Source organism: Loxodonta africana, chromosome 14, assembly GCF_030014295.1.
Source record: "Loxodonta africana isolate mLoxAfr1 chromosome 14, mLoxAfr1.hap2, whole genome shotgun sequence".
NCBI lineage: Eukaryota > Metazoa > Chordata > Mammalia > Proboscidea > Elephantidae > Loxodonta > Loxodonta africana.
In genome coordinates, this window is record NC_087355.1 from 25,770,016 (window position 1) to 25,792,626 (window position 22,611).

The following is a 22,611-nucleotide window of genomic DNA, read 5'->3' on the forward strand; positions in this document are numbered from 1 at the left end:
TCCCATTTGTTTCTTTATTCAAGCATTTATATCGGTATGGACTAATAAATACTTATTTTATACTTTGAAGTATAATCCAAATCTACTTATTTATATTATTGGTTCTAGATTTGACTGTTAGGAGCTCTTTCAGAAGCCCTTCTATACAGGAAGTATAGAAAAATGAAAGTGCTAGGATGAATAACGGAACCCTGGTGGCAAAGTGGTTAAGCGTTTGGCTGCTAACCAAAAGGTTGGCGGTTTGAATCTATCAGAGGTCCTTGGAAACCTTATAAGCAGTTCTACCGTGTCCTATATAGGGTTGCTATGAGTCAGAATCGACTCGATGGCAACAGATTGGGTGTTCGGTTTTGGTTAAGATAAATAATAACAAACCAGAGTAATTTGTATGTAGGAAAAGAAAAATGGAAATAGCCTTCATTGAAGCTAGAATGTTGTGCCAAGAACAATTACTGATTGTTGAAGGGGAGAAATAAGGAATTACGATATTCTTGCAAATAAACTGGGTTTTTGTCAAAAATGTAGCATCCAACTATTTCTTGTTGTTATGTTATGGAAAAGGCTTGTGATAGATATATTTCTTCCATCTAAAATCAAACCATATGTAGAGGCAACCGTTCAGTCTTTAGTTCTTGAAAGGAACCTAAAAACTCTACCTTCAATATTTTATAGGAAACAGAGGTTAGATTGGAAGAAAGACAATAAAAGAGCCTATACCAAAGTTACATCACAAACCTAACAACATGAAAATCAGTGTATACTTTAAGTATGAAATTTTAACCAAATAGATTATCGACCATTGTGCCACAATACATTTATAATATTTAGTATAGAAACACTATGAAATATTTTTAAGCATTTGTTTATTAAATTCATTAATATATTATGTGATTCTTATATTTCACATCTCTGATAATTTAATATTTCATTTACAAAAAGGAGGGAGTCTCGAGTCACTTTCGTTATACAGGCTTAATTGGTTTCATTAGTTTTGCAGGAACTACACTACTTTTGTGACAGACTTTTCAACTACAATAGCATAAAAATATTGTAATAATTATCTTCTTTTCAAAAAATGTGTGTGTAAAAGTTTTCACTAGATTCAAATGTTTAGCGGATTAAGCTTTGCTTTCAAGCATGTCTTTTAGTTCAATTAACTATTTCTGCAAGAGTTAGCTAGTAAATTCTACGTCTATTTCAAATTATGAATATAATAATCTACTTTAAGTTTACATTGATTTTTAAAACTAAATATCATGTCTATTTTAGAACATGTTACTTTCTAATTAATATTTATAAAAACTACCTTATCTAACTGCCTCAAAAAATCAAAATTATGAAAATTCTTGATTGGCAAGGAAATTTCTTTTTTTCTTTTTATTGTTTTTTTTTTAGATGAAGGTTTACAGAACAAACTAGTTTCTCATTAAACAGTTAGTACACATATTGTTTTGTGGGACTAGTTAACAACTGCACGGCATGCCAATAATCTCCCTTCTCAAACTTGGGTTCCCTACTACCAGCTTTCTTATCCCTCCTGCCTTCTAGTCCTTGCCCCTGAGCTGGTGTGGTCCTTTAGTCTCATGCTGTTTTATGTACCTGTCTAATCTTTGGATGAAGGGTGAACCTCAGGAGTGACTTCATTACTGAGCTAAAAGGATGTCTGGGGGAGGAAATTTCTTAAGTAATAAATTCATTGGTAAATCAGCATCAATTCACTGTTCCAGAATCTAATCTGGTGCTGTTGAGTCCATTGCAACTTATATTGACCCTACAGGTCAGAATAGAACTGCCCCATAAGGTGTCCAAGTCTGTAGTCTTTATGGAAGAAGACTGCCACATCTGTCTCCTGCTGAGCGGCTGGTGGGTTTAAATGGCTGACCTCTCAGTTAGCAGCCCAGTGCTTTTTTGCCACCAGGGCTCTGTAATTCACTAATAAATCAGTCAACTTGATGGAATCTACTATATAGCCTTACAGATTTAGAACAAACTTTTAAACATATAAGATGCTTTGCCATATCATTTTGCATTTTAATTCTGATGTTTAACTTTTAATTGCATAAAGCAATCTACAATACCATTCAAACATGAACAAAATATTGTGAAAGAGGCATAGGAATTATATCACTGGCATTTCTTTCCACTCTGCTAGTAACACCTTCTACTGTTAAATATTAAATTTTCTCCACCACTGTGCAGACAACTACACTTATTGGGGCCCTGGTGGAGCTCAGGCTGCTATCCAAAAGGTCAGCAGTTTGAATCCACCAGCCGCTCCTTGGAAACCCTATGGGGAAGTTCTACTCTGTCCTATGGGGTTGCTATGAATCGGAAACAACTCGACGGCAAAGGTTTTTCTTTTTGTTTTTAATTGTTAAAGTATCACCTGGAAAGTTATTATTTTAATTAGAGTTTTTCTTTCTTTTTTTAATAGTCCAGCTTCTGTAGTTACAATTTTCAATCTTCTTCTAAAAGCTGAGTGTGATAAATTTTTCCCAACTTTAAAACTGTGTTTCTTTGTAGAATGTTTATTTAATCTCAATAGATTTCTTTGTATCATCAGGGGAAAAAAATGTATTGGAAAATGGAGGAACACATAAACTGTTTATTTGTGAGCTGAGTTTAAAAAGAAGAAAAACGCTCAAATACTCAATTGAATTATTTTTATCATATCTTTTTTTATATTTAAAAATAAGGGCTGTCTTTCTTTTGCATTTCATTATTTTTAATTCTTCTCTCTCTCTCTCTCTCTCTCTCTCTCTCTTTGAGGAACAAGGCCACAAATGGTGATAAGGTTCTTAAACCAGGCTTAAAAGGCTGTTTAACATGTAGATATATTAAATACAGCCAGTTGAAGAAATTAATATTTTAACACCCGGCAGGAGAAACATCTTTTGTTTAGAAGAATTCTCTCAGAGCCCACTTCAAATAAGGGCGTTCTTTGCTGGCTAGCATCCCTGGCCCTGGCCATTGCAGGCCAGAAGTGTCCTCCCCATTCCGCAATCAGATCTTGAAATTAAAACATTTCAAAACCCATAGCAAAATTCAAACATGGTTCTCTAGAGGGCGCCACCTTTCTTACGACTTTAAAACAAGATTTGTGAAGGGATTTTTACAAAATAGGACATCACTGTTCTTAGAAGTTCCTTGGCCTCTTGATCCGGGTATGACCACTTTGATCACCTTTTTCCTGATTCTGATCTTTTGCTGTATTGCATGGATTCCTTTTTTCTCTCCCTATCCCCTGTTGGCTCAACGGTTAAGAGCGCGCCTGCTAACCAAAAGGTAGGCAGTTTAAGTCCACCAGCCTCTCCCTAGAAACTATGGGGCAGTCCTACTCTGTCCTATAGGGTCGCTAGGAGCAGGAATCAACTCTACTGGCAAAGAGTATAAAGGATCTAAAAGCTTATTTAGGCCTCCATGGACGCCCCCCGCCCCAAAATATAAAATACTAATCACACATCTTGAATTTCAATCTGAATCGTAATTATATGCAAGAGCAGAGGTCAGAAGAACACTTCATATCTTCCTTGGGTAAAAAAGAAAAAAAATCACAACTACTTACCAAAGGCAAGAAAATTTAGCGTTAGCCCTCAGAGATTGTATTTTAAAGCTACCTTCTAATATCTCAAGGAGCTCTGGTGGTGCAGTGGTTACGTGCTCAGCTGCTAACCAAAGGCTGGCAGTTTGAACCCACCAGCTACTCAGTGGGGGAAAGATGCGGCAGTCTGCTTCCATTACGATTAAACCAAAAAAACCAAACCCAGTGCCGTCAAGTTGATTCCGACCGATAGCGACCCTATAGGACAGAGTAGAACTGCCCCACAGAGTTTCCAAGGAGCGCCTGGCAGATTTGAACTGCCAAGCCTTTGGTTAGCAGCCATAGCACTTAACTACTATGCCACCAGGGTTTCCCCTATTAAGATTACTACCTTGAAAACCCTAAAGGGAAATTTTACTCTGTTCCGTAGGGTGGCTATGAGTCCGAATCAACTCAACGGAGGCGGGTTTGGGGTGTTTTTTTTTTTTTTTTTTTTTTTTGGTCTAAGGTATCATTGAGGGCCATACTAATTAACTATAACCCATTTCTTGCTACTGTAAACCAAATGTTACACATTTATTAATACTTTTCATATTGAAATATATATTTTTTTACCAGAAGAGGGAGCAGTCTATCTAGTCTCCATTTAAATACTGAAGCCATCTATCTTTCAATAATTTGTGTAAACAGAAAACCTTTGAAAACCAGTCACAGTTTTATGTGACTGTGTCTCAGAAATTTGAAGTTTTTTTCTACATTTATCTAAACAGAAAATAAAGAAAAACTAAAGTTTCTAAATTGTGTTCAAAAGCTACAATAAATATTTTGGGGAAAAAAATCACTTCTTAACCAGTTCTCTGTCCTGAGGAAATTAAATGGGCTGTTGGTACAGATAGAATGGAGCCATAGGGGGCAGAGAATCTTAACTAAGAGGTAATTTAATGACCTTCAGGTAGCTATTGTTACTAGTTTCTTTTTTCCATTACACTGATGCCAATTTGATCATTTAACCGTTAACATATCAAATGACGTTATATGAAGCTTTTGATCTTTTACCTTTCGCTTTTGCAATATTTTAATAAATACAGCATCTAAAATTGTTTTGGAGTAGCCACTTGAAGATTGGAGGAAGATCATATATAAAGATAACATTATACATAAATTTTCTTTTCATATTTTATTACCAGTTACAACATAGGCTATGTTGTATCGGATGATCTTATACAACAATGTGTGAATGATTACTTTTTTTCATTTAAACAAGGGGGAAAATATTTATTTCAGCAGGATTTTTCTAATGCCTGGACTGTTGTCCGTGGTAGATAAGATTCTGATGGAGATTGCTTCATTTTTCTGTATAGGTCCTTTAAGTAATGAATTGACTGGCTACATATAATTATAAATGTTCAGGTGCACCAGTTGTCAATGGAGTTGCCATGAGTCAGGAGCTGACTCGAGGTCAGCTAACAACAACAATGTCAACTACACCTGTTATATTTAAATAGAAACTGATTTTTCCAGAAGCTATATTGAGGAAAGTTTAATTTTGTTGACTCTGCGTCATAGATATACTGTCAACCTGAGGCCTGTGAACCAGGAAGAACTGTTCTACTCTTCATAGCTCTTCACCTGGTTCATCAGCCCACAAGAACCCAGAGCTCTGCCATATTGCTGAATGCTGTTCTTTAGTGTCTCTTTTGAGCAAAAAGGAGCTCCTCAGCTTACTTGGTCTTGGGAGAGAGCCTTGGGAAAAGTGGATGTAATCCAAGGGTGTTACTGGAATTAAGGCTGCACTAGGTCAGGTTAGTGTGAGGATGGTTGTGGTTTGGTTTTAAGGGTTTCTTTCTTTTCTCTTTTTTTCTTACTTTTCTTCTCTGTGAAGCTGTCCCTGCTTGAACCTCCAGTTGCCTCTTCCTTGTGGCCAAGATGAAAAGGCAAAAAAGCTGGGTTTCACATTGAGCCCGATTTTCCTCTGTGTGAAATTTACTCTCGGTCATAACAAACATATGTATTGTGTCACTCTATGATGGTAATGTAGACATGGGCTGATTCCTTAAAACCCTCGGGGTTCCATGTGTAGCACATGGTAAGAACCGTTAATGGTGGCCCAGCAGGCAATCTGATTCACATGTGCTACATTCATCTCTCCTCTTCAGGGCACAGTTTAATAAGACAGAGCTTTAATTGTTGCAGTCTGACCTTTCTAGCCTCAGAGTCTGGAAGTATCTTCCCGAATACCTAACATATTGTCATAGAGTAATAAAATTCTCTCCAAAGATAATAAAAGCCATGTCTGTCAGGCTAAATTACTTTAACTACCAATGAAATAGTGTTTTGATTTTAATCTCTTTAACAGGGGAAGAGTATGAGCTTTGGCGGGAAGGTGAGGTTCTCTTCTACAATTTCCACTGGAAAGGAGACTTGAAATTCTGGCCAGCATTCAGGGAAGCTTGACAACTAGGATTACAATGCCAACAAGAATTAACAGGACAGGGAGGGATGCTCCTCCCCTCCCAAGCCTTTTGTTACCAAGGGCCTGACTTCCCCACTTCCTTTGCCTATCTCAGGGTTGTGGGAGGAAGTGAATAAAAAGCTCTGCTCAGGGGTCAGACAGAGGCAGCTTAACCCTGAAGCTGATAAAGATCAAGCCTCGGGGCCCATCACTTGCATGAAGTCTTCCCAGAACCCCAGGAGGGGCACAGTTCATATGGTCTTATGTTTTTATAAAGTTTGTAAGATACTGTATTTTGATGACAGGCAATGAAGAACTCTGTCCCTTTCCATACTATTTTCTCCACCATCACCTTTGTCTAGTAATGTTGAAATGGCCACAGGGGTTGTTGAGACCTGGCTAAATGGGAATTTAGTTGGACAGTTATCCATATTTATGTTGTTCACCATCTTTTCTGGGTGTAATGAAGTTATTGCTCCTTTTCTGCATTGGAAATGGCTTCTTGACTGACCATATTGGAAGAAAGATTATTGTTCTATTACAAAATTCTTGGCATGCGAAAAGGCAATTAAAGAGCATTCACCCAAAGGCTAAAAGATAAAGTATGACAGAACAGTTCCAGGAAGTAATTGATAAACATATTTTTTTTTTTTTTTAGATTTTCTGATATTAATTTCACTATTTGAACTTGTGTTTTGTGGTGATTTCTAATTTATTTTCTCATTTTAAATATTTATGATTGAACATTATTTTTTTAATGTTGTTTTCTTTTTCTTAAAGAAAGCCCCAAATTCATCTAAGTGTCACACCCTACAAAACCTGACTGAAGAGTCGGTAGATTCCTGACCACAGGTGAAGTAGCTGCTTCCTGTCAGAACCTAGCCTTGGTACAATGCACCTTGTCATATATCAGTAGTATTCTCCTGCCTACAACTTCATAGACTTCCTGATGTTTCTGTGTCTTCCCCAATCCTGAATAGATGGGGAAGAAAGCAAAATAGTGTATTATAGGCATATCCACTTAGACCTATTTTATCCTCTCTCTCTGGGGCCCTAATAAGCTCCCAGCAGCACACCCTTGCTGTGTCTCTATTTTCTTTCCACTAGAATGGCTTTTAATCACACACCCATATATGTCAGCCTGGGATCTTTTACTCATTTGCAGGGCAATATGTTTGTGTAGGACATCAGGAAAGAGCTGACAGTTATGGTTGACATCTAGGTTCCTGTGTGGACTATATCAACATCACTATCAACATGTATTTATTCAATGCCTACTATGTGCAAGGCACTGTACTAGGCAGTGGGGATTTAGGATTGCCAATTCCTAATCAGAAGAAACTGTTACTTCTTCTAAAGGAAAATTGTCTGTAGCCTTGGATTGATAAAGTACATCATATTTAACTACTAATGAAATAATAGTTCAGGTTGACCCGCACAACTCCCTGCGATAGGGCTCCTCCTGTCTAGATACCAGGTCTTCCTTTTCACTGTGCCACAGGCGATTTTGCCTGATGGTTGTTCCCTGGACCATTGCTAGTCACAGCTAGTAGAAATGCTTGCCAGAAAATTTTCTTGGAGCATATCAGGTATAGGTTCTAATTGTGACTCCCCCAATTGCTAGCTTGGAGCAAGTCTATTAATTTTCCCAGTTTCTGTTTCACTGCACCTTATGGGTGATAATAATAACCTTAACTCACTGTGGGCATTTAATGAACTACTAAGGCCATGAGCTCTGGGACCAGACTGCTAAAACGGGCAGGGGTGAGGAGACTGAAGGAGGCACACAATCTAACAGTTATCCTCTTGGATGAGATTTCTTTCTCTCTCTCGCTCAAAGGTAACAGATACAGACAAAGCTTCTTCTGCAATTATCTTCTCTGATTATATTTCTTTACCATCTTTCCAAAAGACAGCCTTTTTTTAATTCTGAATCTGGTATTAACTCTTCCCATGCATGTTTTATAATTTATTCATCCACACACAAATTTGTATTAACAATGGTAAGTGCTTAACAGATTTCTTGGCGTATAATAAATCGTCAAAAATGTTAGCAACTAAGTTGTATGATATCATCTGCATTCTTTTGCAGTTTGCTTTTTCATTTTTACTGTTTTATTTCTTGTTTAACATTATTTTGAAGTTTACTTATAATGATACAAGTAACTCTAGTTATTCATTTTACCTTTTTGATATTTTCTTTATGATATTGCTTAAATTTAACCATTTGGCTTTTAATAGACTTTTTTTTTCCAATTTTTTAAAATCATAATCAAGACTGAAATAAACCTCTCAATTCAGGTGTTCAAGAGTTTATGCTAAGGCATAGGCCTAGATATGAAATTACTAGCTTATACACTATGTTTTCCTCAACTCAGTTAGATATGACTAAATGTCTTTTAAAAGAAGTATCACATTTTCAACAGCAATGTATGAGAGTCTGTATTGTTTTTGTTTTTGGTGTCAAACAAGTACATCATTTTACTTTCTACAATGAAAGCAATTTCTTATAGCACCATTTATTGAGTGTTTTTCTAGTCCTACTTCTTTATAATATTACACCTACTATATACCAAGTTTCCAAGCCGTGTGAGTTCTGACGTATTGATCAAATAGTCAGTTCCTGAACCAGGGAACATTTTTAACTACAAGTAGAAAATTCCACGTGTATAGAATCCTCTATTCTTTTAAATTCACTAAGTCGTATCAGCTTGTCTATAAATCTATCAGACTTGAGTCCAGAAGCCAGAGTTTTTACTTGTATCGGAAATCTAGAAATAAGTGTGATCTAAAACGAAAATTGTGAAGTTGGCAAAATAGATGGAAATATTACCTGAGAATACGGAACTAATGTTGTTAGTTGTCCTTAGCAGGCATGATGATCTTTGAGTTTGCCATATTTAATTAAAAGCATGTAATAATGAAACTGACAATTTGAACACTTTCTGTCTTTTGAGATGTTATCTCCTGTGGTTAACCCTCAGGACTAGACTGACTTTTGGCTTTCACTGTTCCCGCGTAGTCATGACAGGCATGTTCTTTCATTGGAGAATAGACCAGCTCAAATTGACTTATGACATTTTCTTGGTTGAAAACTGAGTTAGTAATAATTTAATCTTCAAAAATTGACCATGTTTTGCCTATAATTTGGCTAGTAAATGTATTTGCCTAAACACAAATAGTGAATGGTTGTTTCTTTTACTTGTGCTAACTTTGCAGTAAATATGAATAGTGAAAATTTCTTTTTCAATGTGAATTTTTATCTATCACTATGCCAATACTAATTTGAGGTTGCTCATTTTTATAATTACCAGAACGTATTTACCATGTTATTATGAAACAGATGAGTAAGTGAAAATTAAATGGATGAATAAAATAAATTTCCAGAGGTTTGTTGAAATTCTCTCTAGGTATTTTCATGGTGTTGATTACCAATGGAAAGTAACCAATGTCATGCAGACTTATGAATCGGTAAGTCATAATTACTGAGTATTCATGAAATGCTAAGACAGAGCTACTTCTGTGTGAGGATATTATACTCTCCCTTAGATGGCCACACTAATGCATTGACGCCAGGGTTATGCCACAAACTGAAGATCAATAGCAAGGTATATTTCACCAAATTGAGTACCTTAAAAAAATTTATTCACAGAACAATTCATATTACTAATTTGTCTTTTAAAGAAGTAGTAAAAAGGAGGTAGTGAATGGAATAGTAAAAAGGGGAACACTAAAAGAATGAGCATATTGTATAACATTAAAGTATTTTTCCTTCATGTTTGCTTTCCTTTAATTCTGTTCCTATCCTTTGGTTTAACAAAGTGAGCCAATGGCAGACTTTAAACAAATTGTAAGAAGCCAGAAGTGGAACAGGAAACCTGGTTTGATAAAATAAAGGCAATTTGTTCAACATGTGGGAGCAGTGCTTCATCTTGTTAATAGATGGTCTATAAGCTGAATTGTTAGTCACAGATAAGCTATTAATTAAAGCAGAAATTGAAGCCATCTTATGGGATTTGTGGAAGTAATGGTCTTTCTTACATATTCCTTTCCAGATGTTCTTTTTATAACTGCAGGCAATCTTCATTTTTAAATATTCCAAATGTATAATTAAAGTTACAGTTTCACTTCAAGTTTAAAGCATTAAATCTTGAATAAACTTGGACAGACTGCTGCTTTGGCAAAATGAGAAACGTGTCTTGAATTCTTCTGATTCTTCCCTCAGCCACTCTGTCTGCCATCTGGAAAACAGCCACGCTTCACATCGCAAAACATGCACACCTACTTCTTCCTTCCTGCCACAAGCATGACCCTGCTTTTCAGAACATAACTTCCTTTACATAATATTGTTGAGAGAAGAAAGTCTTTGTACTTCATTTTGTTAAACTACAACAATCAGCATTTTGCCAACACTGGGGAAAAAAAGTTTTCATATATTGTCACTAATGAGAGTATTTAGCTATAAGATGAAGAGGAGCACCCTGGGTGGGGCAAACTGTTAAGCGCTCAACTACTATTCAAAAAGCTGGCTGTTTGAATCTACCCAGAGGCACCTTGGAAGACAGGCCTGGAGATCTGCTTCCAAAAGGTCACAGCCTTGAAAACCCTATGGAGAAGTTCTACTCCACACATGTGGGGTTGCTATGAGTTGGAATCCACTCCACGGCAACTAACAGCAACAAAATTAAGAAACATTGAAGTTTGAAACAAAATGCTTTCCAGAAATGTTCTTTATTAGCTTGCTACTTATTATCTCTTGTTTCTTCCTTCTAATGTTGCTTTTGAATTTTCAGAAAAGTCTTTACTTGCACCTGAAAAAGAAGAAAAAAAGTAGCAGTGGGGTAGGGATGGGGCAGTGGCAGGTAGGGGAGGTCTTGGTAAGCACATTAGCCTTGAGGCAAAACATTTATCAAGTTCTGTTCAGGTCACTGAATCTCTTTAAACCTCAATAATATATACTTTGCAGGTTGCTGTAAGGATTAAATAATATATATTTTTGCAGGTTGTTGTTGGCCATTAAATCTAAAAGTCTTTATCAGTCTTTTGCTGTAATAGTGTCGTGTAATAGACAATCTTCAAATATCAGGTGCTTGTATAATTGGCATTTATCACATGTTCATGGACACGGCAGGTTAGCTGTGGCCCTTGCTGGTCTCAGCCCTGGACTAGGCTGGCCACTAGGCTTTAGTGCAGGTTTAGAATTTTCCCAAATTAAAGAAGCAATGGCTACCTGGGCATGCTTGTCTCATGGCAGGTTGCAGAAGCTCCAAGAGGGCAGGTAGACATTGCCATGCCTCCAAGGCCTTAGCTTGATATGTGCACTAAGTCACTTCCACCCATGTTCCATTGAGGAAATAAAATCACATGGCTGAGCCCAATGTCAATGGCAAGAAAAAAGATTTGTGGGCAAATAATACAATCTGCTGTCATCTGAAATATATTTTGTGTTTAGTGAATGCTTTTAAAAAAAACAAAAAGCTGCTTCCTCAAAAATGTCTCATATTACATCTAAATTTTAAGGAGTACATATAAAATTTAATTTTGCTTATTATTAATTTAGATTGCAAAATGTCTTTTATACAATAGAGTTTATATTTTAAGAGTATTATATCTATGTAGATCCCCAGTATAAATAACTTTCCAATTTAGGAATAGTGACTACTTAAGTCTGAAAAACAAGTTCTTACAAGTAGCTTTGTCTTTCCTTGAGAGTTTTAGGGTATAAGCAGATTTTAGAGTATCGATAGCATAATTCTAGCTATTAGGATGATTTCTCAGGGAATTAGGCTTTGGGAAGAAACTTGAAAGGAAGGGAAGGAGAGATATATGCAGCAATCGAGAAAGAGCCGATGATCTGGGAAGAATGTGGGTAAAGACACAGAGGCAGGAATATTTAGGAAGTGGCAAGGAGCCAAGTATGAGTACCTGAGCTCAGGGCAAAGCATGAAGCAAGACGGAAGCAGTAGCAAGAGGCACCTTCTGGAAACAATGAGATTACACCATAGTGAGGTTGTGAATGTTTCATATCTGCTTGTGAAAGCTGGTTATTTGAGCATGTTTTCTGTTTGTCCATGTGCTCTACTTATTGTGCATAAGCCCATTATTTACCAAAGGCTTTGCTTTGTAGTCATTCCATATATTTTAGACCGAAAGCATTTCTGAAACCTGTGTTAATTCTTTGATTTATGAACAGGAGAATAGAGGCAACACATTGTGAATGAAAAGCTGCACGTTTTTCCAACTTTTCTCGCAACTTACCTAATTACAATTAAATTTTCTTACTCTCTATACTGTTATCTAGTGGAATAATGTATGAAAGCTCAAATACTGCATATATATGTAGTATATGTATATACATACAGCATTTGTGTATAAATACATAAATTGTGCATATAGATATTTATACTTTTTTTATTTGTGGAGGGTATGTATTTGCAGGAGAACATCGGGGATTTTAATTGGTTCATCTTTGTTAAATACGATTCTTTAAGATGACCATTAAAAGTGTACTGTAGGGTTTTCGCCGGCTATTTCAACTTGGGCTAGCTAATGGACACTTGAGAAAGCTTTCATCTTCCTTATATTGAGATGAAAAGTCCATCTCTGACATTAACTCTATAGATGAAAGGATGAGCACTTTTCCTGTTAACAATGGTATCCTTTCAACAGCTCTTCCAGGTAAACTTGAAAGGCAACCTTTAACCCAGGCACATTGTGTAGCACTTCTGCAGGTCTAGAAAGAAAAGTGCTCATCAGAAGATGAAGTTGTAGCCAGTTTTCTCATACTTCCCTGTGTGTCCTTCAGAAATACGTTTATAATTAAAAAATGTTTTAACATTACCAACTGCTCTGGATATTATGATTTAAGGAAATTAAAATACAGTGTTTCAACGTGGGTGGACAGTTTTATATCACTGAGTAGTTCTTTTTAGTTTTACGTCTATGACCCCCACTGTGATTTAGAAAGCTGTAAATGCTGACACTATGCAGGTGCCATATCTTCATATAAACACCAAGGAGACTTCTGGGAATGTAAGCCATCAACAGGGAAAACATATATAGTAAAACATGAATAAGTAGTCCATCATTCTGAAACATAATTCTTCAAATATGTATTTGATTTCTCTCTTTTTAGTTTAGGAGATATTTTGCAGCAATGACGTGGCTTTGAAGTGGATTGCATCTGTCTTTTTTTAAAGGAAAGATGACGTATATAAACTTTAATTTTATTTAACTGCTTAGGACAAGACTTTTCAAACTTTTCCACTGAATAACTAAAATGGTAGTAGGTCTGGAGATATTATAGAGAACAGTTATGACATGCCGGGTTTTGACTTCAAGAATAATCTGAATTGCCATCTGCTTAAAAAAAAAAAAAAAAAAATTTTTTTTTTAGATATATTCACGATGCATAATGTTTGCTTTAATATATTTTCCCTCAAGCAAGCAAGCAAACAAACAAATTAAAAAAACAAACTTGAGGTGAAAGTTATCTCTAGCATGATGTGCCTTTTTTATTTTGTGAATTCTAATTCTGCCCATGGGTTTGTAAGGACAGGGACACGCGTGCATGTTTTGAGAAATACAGAATATTCCAAAAATCAAAATGCAGCTGTTCATTTAACATACCCTGTAAGTAATACAAAGATCACATAGCAACACTACCTCTCTTCTTGAAGAGATTTTAGCACCGTTAGATACATAGCACAAGTGCAGGAATAGCTATCATTTATAAAACAGAAAGTGATAAGGTTTAGAGGAAAAAGAATTAACAGAGATTACGGCTGGATCATTGAGAGTCTTTGTGGAGGAGGATGGTTAGGGTGTGAATTCTCAAAGAAGAATGAGTAGAAGAGACTCCAAGCAGTGAAGAGTATCAAGAAAGACACAGGGGCATGTGTGGGCATTATTGGAATTTTACTTTTTTCAAACACATAGAGAGTGCCACCGGTGGCAAAAGGAGGATATAACTTAAAAATCAATCACTGCATTTAGGAAATGAAGATCAGTCAAACTTCAAATGGATGACAAAAGAGTTCTTCTGCAAATCTAAAACTAAGCCTAAAATAATTACACCCAATCCTCACTTATCCACATGGTTAGGTTTCCAAAGACCAAGTCATTATGTAAAAATCGGCATCATGCAAAAATGGAGGATGACCACATCAGATCACAAAATGGAGGATGACTACATCATTACATAACTACTAAACCACTGAGAAGCATGGCCCAGGCAAGTTGACACATAACCTTAACCATTACAGCCAGTGTTACTCTAGCCTTGCACCTCAGCATTCATTATTGCCGGACGTACGTTGTTAATGGGCAAAAAGTTGGAGAGTAGATTTTTTACTATTATTGTAATAAGAAATGTTTCATAATGAAATAGTTGATAAGCAAGGAGTAGGTGTACTTTACTACATATCAAGAAACATGTTAAGGAGTATGTGGATTGACTTCTTCCCTCCCAAAATATGTGTTGAATTCCAGGCCTCAGTACCTGTGGATGTGATCTTATACGGAGTAGGGGTTTTCTTTGCTGTGTTGATGAGGTCTTACCAGAGTAGGGTGCGTCCTAAAGTTAATCACTTTTTTTCTCTTTTTAATTGTGCTTCAAATGAAAGTTTACAATTCAAGTCAGTTTTTCATACAAAAACCTATACACATATTGTTATGTGACCCTAATTACTCTCCCTATAATGTGACTGTGCACTCCTCCTCTCTACTCTGTATTTCCCGTGTCTATTCAACCAGCTCTTGTCCCCTCTGCTTTCTCATTTCACCTCTGGACAATTGCTGGCCACATAGTCTTATGTGTCTACTTGAGCTAAGAAGTGCACTACTCACCAGTATCATTTTATATCTCATAGTCCAGTCTAATCTTTGTCTGAAGAGTTGGCTTCAGGAATGGTTTTAGTTCTGGGCTAAAAAGAGTCCAGGGGCCATGTCCAGCCTCAGTCAGACCATTAAGTCTGATCTTTTTACTAGAATTTGAGTTCTGCATCCCACTTTCCTCCTGCTCCATCAGAGATTCTTTGTTGTGTTCCCTGTCAGGGCAGTCATTGGTGGTAGCTGGGCACCATCTAGTTCTTCCAGTCTCAGGCTGATGGAGTCTCTGGTTTGTGTGGCCCTTTCTGTCTCTTGGGCTAATATTTTCCTTGTGTCTTTGGTGTTCTTCATTCTCCTTTGCTCCAGGTGGGTTCAGATCAATGGATACATCTTAGATGGCCACTTGCTAGCTTTTAAGAGCCCAGATGCCACTCACCAAAGTGGGATGTGGAACGTTTTCTTAAAACTTCGTTATGCCAATTAACCTAGATGTCCCCTAAGACCCTGGTTCCCAGACCCCTACCCCTGCTACACTGTACTTCTAAGTGTTTGGTTGTATTCAGGAAACTTCCTAGCTTTTGGTTTAGTCTAGTTGTGCTGACTTCTCCTGTATTGTGTGTTGTCCTTCCCTTCACCTAAGATAATTCTTGTCTACTATCTAGTTAGTGAATACACCTCTTCTTTCCTCCCTCATAACCATTAAAGAATGTTTTCTTCTATGTTTAAATCTTTCCTTGAGTTCTTATAATAGCGGTCTCATATAATTATTTGTCCTTTTGTGACTGACTAATTTCACTTAGCATAATGCCTTCCAAATTCCTCCATGTTAGGAGGTGTTTCACAGATTCATCATTGTTCTTTATTATTGTGTCATATTCCATTGTGTGAATATACCATGATTTGTTTATCCATTCATGCATTGAGGGGAACCTAGGTTGTTTCCATCTTTTTGCTGTTGTGAACAGTGATGCAATGAACTTGGGTATACATATATCTATTCATGTGATGGCTATTTCTCTAGGATATATTTCAAGGAGTGGGATTGCTGGATCGTATTTAGTTCTATTTCTAGCTTTTTAAGGAAGCACCATATCAATTTCCAAAGTGGTTGTACCATTTTACATTCCCACCAGCAGTGTTGTAAAAGTGTTCCAGCCTCTCCACAACCTCTCCAACATTTATTATTTTGTGTTTTTTCAATTAATGCTAGCCTTGTTGGGGGTGAGATGGTATCTCATTGTAGTTTTGATTTGCATTTCTCTGATGGCTAATACTGTGAGCATTTCCTCATGTATCTGTTAGCTGCCTGAATGTCTTCTTTGGTGAAGTGCCTGTTCATATCCTTTCCCATTTTTTAACTGTGTTATTTATCTTGTCGTTGTTGAGGTTTTGCAGCATCTTGTAAATTTTAGAGATTAGACGCTGATCGATTTGTTGTGGTCAAAATTTTTTTTCCAGTCTGTAGGTTGTCTTTTTACTCTTGGATGAAGTCTTTGGATGAGCATAAGCATTTGATTTTTAGGAGCTCCCATTTATCTAGTTTCTCTTCTGGTGTTTGTGCATTGTTAATAATGATTCGTGTACTGTTTATGCCATGTATTGGGGCTCTTAGTGTTGTCCCTATTTTTTCTCCCATGATATTTATCATTTTAAATTTTATATTTATGTTTGTGATCCATTTTGAATTAGTTTTTAAACCTAATCATTTCTAAGTTATAAAAAAAGCAGAACAGACACACACATACACATAGGTGGAAGATGCATGTAAGGAATGCCAAGAAACTCCTGGAACTAGGACCTTCCCCTAGAGCTGATGCCCTGATTTGGACTTCTAGCCTCCAAAGCTGTGAGAAAATAGAGTAAATTTCAGTACTTTAAAGCCACCCACTTGTGGTATATTTTGTTACACCAGCAGTAGATAATTAAGACAAGGAGTTTCCAGGTTACAATATCAATATGAATCTCAGTATTTGTGTTTTTATATAAGCTAATTGAAGTATCATTAACAGCCTACAATATGCAGATGATACAACCATCCTTGCTGAAAGTCAAGAGGACTTGAAGCCCTTACTGATGAACATCAAAGACTATAGCCTTCAGTATGCATTACACCTCAACATAAAAAAAAAAAAAAAGAAAATCCTCACAAATGGATCAATAAGCAACATCATGATAAATGGATAAATTGAAGTTGTCAAGGATTTAATTTTACTTGGATCCATAATCAACACCTGTGAAAGCTGCAGTCAGGAAATCAACGTATTGCATTGAGCAAATATGTTGCAAAAGATCTCTTGAAAGTGTTAAAAAGCAAAGATGCCACTTTGAGGACTAAGGTGTGCCTTGACTCAAGTCATGATATTTTCAGTCTCCTCAAGCACATGGGAAAGCTGGATAATGAGTAAGGAAAACTGAGGAAGAATTGATGTCGTTGATTATGGTGTTGGTGAAGAATATTGAATATACCATGGACTGCCAGAAGAATGAACAAATCTGTCTTGGAATAAATACAGCCAGAGTGCTCCTTGAAACGGACAGATTATCAGGAGGGACCAGTCTTTGGAGAAGGTCATCATGCTTGGTAAAGTAGAGGGTCAGAGAAAAAAAAGACCTTCAATGAAATGAATTGACACAGTGGCTGAAACAACGGGTTTAAGAATAACAATAATTGTGAGGATGGTGCAGGACCAGAGTACTTCCTTCTGTTGTACATAGTGTTGCTATGAGCTGAATCTGATTTGACGGAACCTAACAACAACAGCAACAATAACTCAAGATATAAAGAACAATGGAATTTTTTCTATCCCTTATTTGTGAAATTTACACTGTCTCCAGAACAATTTATGAAGAATTTCATAGTGATGAGTACAAGAAATGCAGGCTTTTTACATAATCATTATAATCTTTAAATATACAATTACTGCTTCCCCTCAGTATAACACAAAAATTGATTCTGGATGGCTTGAAGGCTCATTTATGAAATGTAAAATAACAAAGCTTCAAGAAGATAACACAGGAAACTTTTCTTTATGACTTTGAGATAAGCAATTATTTCTCCATCAAAGCACAAACAGCACTAACCATAAAGAAAAAGATTGATAAATTGGCTTAATTATAATTAGAAACTTCTGTTCCTTAAGAGCCATGATGAAGAGAGTTAAAAGTCAAAGAAAAGAGAGGATTAAGAAAGTTCTAATGCATTTTATACTAAAAAAGGCCATGAACTCAACACTTAAACTAAAAATTTCTACAAATCAGTACGAACTTATCTACTCACATTATAATCTTATGGCCCAGCAGTTCTACTTCTGGTTATATAGTCAAGAAAAATGCATAAATATGTGCACCAGAATACACGTATAACGATGATTTTACCAGCATTATTTTTGAAACAGCCTTAAAATGGAAACAAGTATAAACAACAAGTATTTTTCAAATATTTGACAACATTAAAATGGATACACAGATATCCATTCTATTTGGATATGTTTGTCCAAAAAATTAAAAACAAACAACTGCTATATACACCATGGAAACCCTGGTGGCGTAGTGGTTAAGTGCTAAGGCTGCTAACCAAGAGGTAGGCAGTTCGAATCTGCCAGGTGCTCCTTGGAAACTCTATGGGGCAATTCTACCCTGTCTTATAGGGTCACTATGTGTCAGAATGGACCCGTCGGCAGCGGGGAGTGGGATACACAGCATGGAAACCCTGGTGGTGTAGTGGTTAAGAGCTACGGCTAATAACCAAGAGGTAGGCAGTTCAAAACCGCCAGGTGCTCCTTGCAAACTCTATGGGGCAGTTCTACTCTGTCTTATAGGGTCCCTATGAGTTGGAATCGACTGGATGGCAGTGGGGAGTGGGATACACAGCATGGAAACCCTGGTGGCATAGTGGTTAAGAGCTATGGCTGCTAATTAAAAAGGTCAGCAGTTCGAATCTATCAGGCGTTCCTTGGAAACCCTATTGGGGCAGTCCTACTCTGTCCTGTAGGGTCGCTATGAGTCGGAATCAACTTGATGGCAACGGGCTTGGGCTTGGCTTGGGCTATACACGGCATGGATAAATCTCACAGAATAAAATCTCACAGAATAAAAGAAACTAAACACAAAATAAATCAGACAACGGAATCATCTACTATATAATTCTATTTATGTAAGAACCAAAGGCAGGCAACATTAATCTTTGATGATAAAAAGGTAGAATACTAGTTACCTTTGAGGAGTGCATACAAGGAGGAAGGTACACAGGAGGCTTTGAAAGAGAAGATTATATTCTACCTGGATCTCGGTGGTTTTAACATGGCTGTGTTAACTTTGTAAACTTTCATTGAGCTGTACATTTAAAATTTTGCACTTTAATCCATGTATGTTGCAGTTCGATAATAAAGTTTTGATAATTGATTACTTACATGCAGTTAGAGTGGAAAGACTATATGTGTGGCATTCATTAAGCCATGTAATATAGGTGTCCTAAGTATTTTTTTTAAGTATTAATGCATAGAGAGTATTTTAAAATTTTTCTCTCTCTCTCTATATATATTTTGAAATAATGTGTATATATTTTCATGTACATATATTTCTTCAGATCTGAGGCAGAGAGAAATAGCTACTTTGGATAAGAATGGAGACTGTTCTATGGTAAGCAGAATTGAACACTCTATTAGCTGTGAAAAGAAAATTCACTATCCATTGCCAAAAATACAGATTGGTTTATCATGTGTACAGCCAGTTACTTAGTTAAAAGTTAAAACATTTGAACTGCACAATACTTTAATCTAAAAAATCCACTGAGTTTATAAAATAGCAAATATAAAGGACCTAGTTAGTTCCTACAATAATATTCAGCTGTTATTGAGTACTTACCATTTACCTGTTACTGTTTTAAGTGCTTTCATTTTCATACACAAATAATAGCAAATATATACCCATTATTTGGTGGTGCAGTGGTTAAGCATTTGCCTGCTAACTGAAAGGTTGGCAGTTTGAAACCACCAGAGTCCTGGGGAGAAAGATGGGGCAGTCTGCTTCTCTAGAGACTAAAAAAAAAAAAAACTACAGCCTTGGAAATCCTATGGGGCAGTTCTACTCTGTCCTACAGGTTCATTATGAGTCAGAATCACCTTGAAGGCAATGGGTTTAGTTTTTTTTTGGATTATCCCCCTTTAAAGAGGAAGGATCCAGAGACCACAGAGGCCAAGCAGTGTAATCAAAGTCTCTTGACTACTAAATGTCAAAACATGAATCTAACCCAGGCAGCATAATTTAAAGTGCTGTGTTTTAATAAAACATTATCCTACCTTGATGCTACATTCCCAAAACTGACGTCAATCTTATTCTTGCACTTCCCCCAGTGAAAGATGGTTTTACACTACCGTTGCAATAGAACAGCCAGTGCCTCCGCATGCAATTGAGTTTGGGATCATGAAAATCAGCCAGGCGGGAAATACGCAGTGAACTAAATGAGTGTAAAATGAGTGGCAAGTGTGGTGAATACAAAAATATAAAAGAATATATTAAAAGATATTTCCTAACTATGCACATAAGCAAGAAATAATAGCACCATGGAGGAAATGATGGCATTACCAAAGAGGAAGGAATCTTCTCTGCAGAAAGGTATGAGTTAGAACACAATCAACTGAATACCCACGTCATTGTGGCTTAAACAATACTATCATTTATCTCTTATAGCAAGAACGGGAACCCTGGTGGCGTACTGGTTAAGAGCTACGCCTGCTAACCAAAAGTTCAAATCCACCATGCGCTCCTCGGGAACTGTACAGAGCAGTTCTACTCTGCCCTGTAGGGTCACTAAGAGTCAGAATCGACTCAATGGCAACGGGTTTTATAGCACAAAAAATGGAGGGTAGGTGCTCCAAGAATGGGTCAATGGCACTAACACCCAGGTGTGGTCTGTCTGTCTTTTCTGCCAGAACAGCAAGTTTCTGCTCTTAGGCTTGCTCCTCTTCTTTGCATGATAATCACTACATTTAAATTTCACAAGTTTACACATCAGCCTCTAAAAGGACATTTTCTCCTTTTGCATCTCTTTTTTATCACAAAGGAAAACCTTTTCCAACCCTTTCCCCACAGTCTCATCTGCAAGCTAACTTCTTCCTTCCTCTCAGTAGCCAGAGTCGCATAACCTATCCATGCAAAATCAATCGATGGCAGCAGGAAAGCATTGTGATGATTGGCTTCAACTAATGAATATTTATCGGGGTAGGGCCAGTTTGATGGCATGTGAGAGGGCGAACACCCCCAGTAAATTGGAGGTTAAGGGTTTGGAAGAAACGGTTGGAAGGTCGGTTGTTGATTAGACAGCCAGCAGTGTCCGCCACAAGAAAGTAGTAACGCTAAAAACAACCGAGGCTTTACAAATAACAGCCTTAGCCACAGACCAAAGTGCCACTTTCACATAAATTCTGTGGAGAAGACATTTTCTCTGTCTACATACTTATTGCTTAAACAACAAATAAAAACGTGAACAGTAGAACAGTAGCATCTTTGGATTTTCAAGGATATTGTGTCTGGTTTGATTTTATTCTTCTAAATATCATTTCCAGCATATACACTGAATCATTTATTACAAGAATGTTTTATTGAAATGTTAATGTTTAACGTGGTTAATGTTTAAATCATCCATATACATATATAACTAAAAAACTAAACTTGTTGCCATCGAGTCAATTCCAACTCATAGCAATCCTGTAGAACTGAGTAGAACTGCCTCCTAGGGTTTCCAAGGAGTGGTTGGTGAATTTGAACTGCCGACCATTTGGTTAGCAGTCATAATTCTCAACCACTGTGCCACCATGGCTAGATATTTATGAAATTGAGCCTCAGCAACCAAATTGGAAGCCAATAGAAACACAACCTCGAGGGACGTACTTTTTTTTTTCCTTACCTGGAGAAAGGCTTGGGACTAAGACCTTAAGATTAAGTCTTATTTTCTTTAATGTAAGCCTTTAGTCTGATTCGTACATCCTGTGGAAAGGTTTATAGCTGAAACATTCAAGAGCTACCAATGCATTTAACCTCATTTACTTATTAACTTAATTCCCTTTTTCCTAATTAAATTTTCTTTGAAAATACTTCAAGTAGTGTTACTACGTTTGATTTTTTTAAATTCAATACTCAGCATTGTTTTCTATGCCGCATTTAAACTGCAGTATAGAAATATATTCTACATCTGCTGCGACAAATGATAGGTCTTTTATTATGAACTTTGGAGTCTTCTATCAGTTTGTAGGAGGGAAAGGTAGCCGAGCTCTGTAAGAATTATAAATGATGATTCCAAAAGTATAAACAGAACAGACTTTTTCTGTGTAAGCTGCCCTAAAATTGCAAAAGTACACCTTTTATGACAGTGGCATGTGCACCAAACCCTTTCATCTTCTGCAACCCTCTGATGGATGAAGCTTCCCTTTTCTTCACTGTGAGAGGAAGCAAACCCTCACTTTCAACAGAGGCTTAGACCTGAGTTTTCAGGTTTGGTAAACAAAGTGTAGTTGGATGGTGGAAAGAGACAGGTAGCAGCTTGGAATGATTTGGGAGTGACCACTGGAAGGTTTTACTTTATTTGATCATGTGCCAAATAGTCTAGCATTTACAAATAAAGAAAATTGAAATTATGGCTCATTACAGAAGGGAAGTAAAGCTTTATGAGTAAACACGTTCTTCTCAATAGGAATGGATCTGTGGAAGGAGCAACTCACTTACTAGGGGGAGCTTTTGTGAATTTAAAATTAGTTTAGTAATTTTTCCACTCCAGATTGCAACATGAACAGCA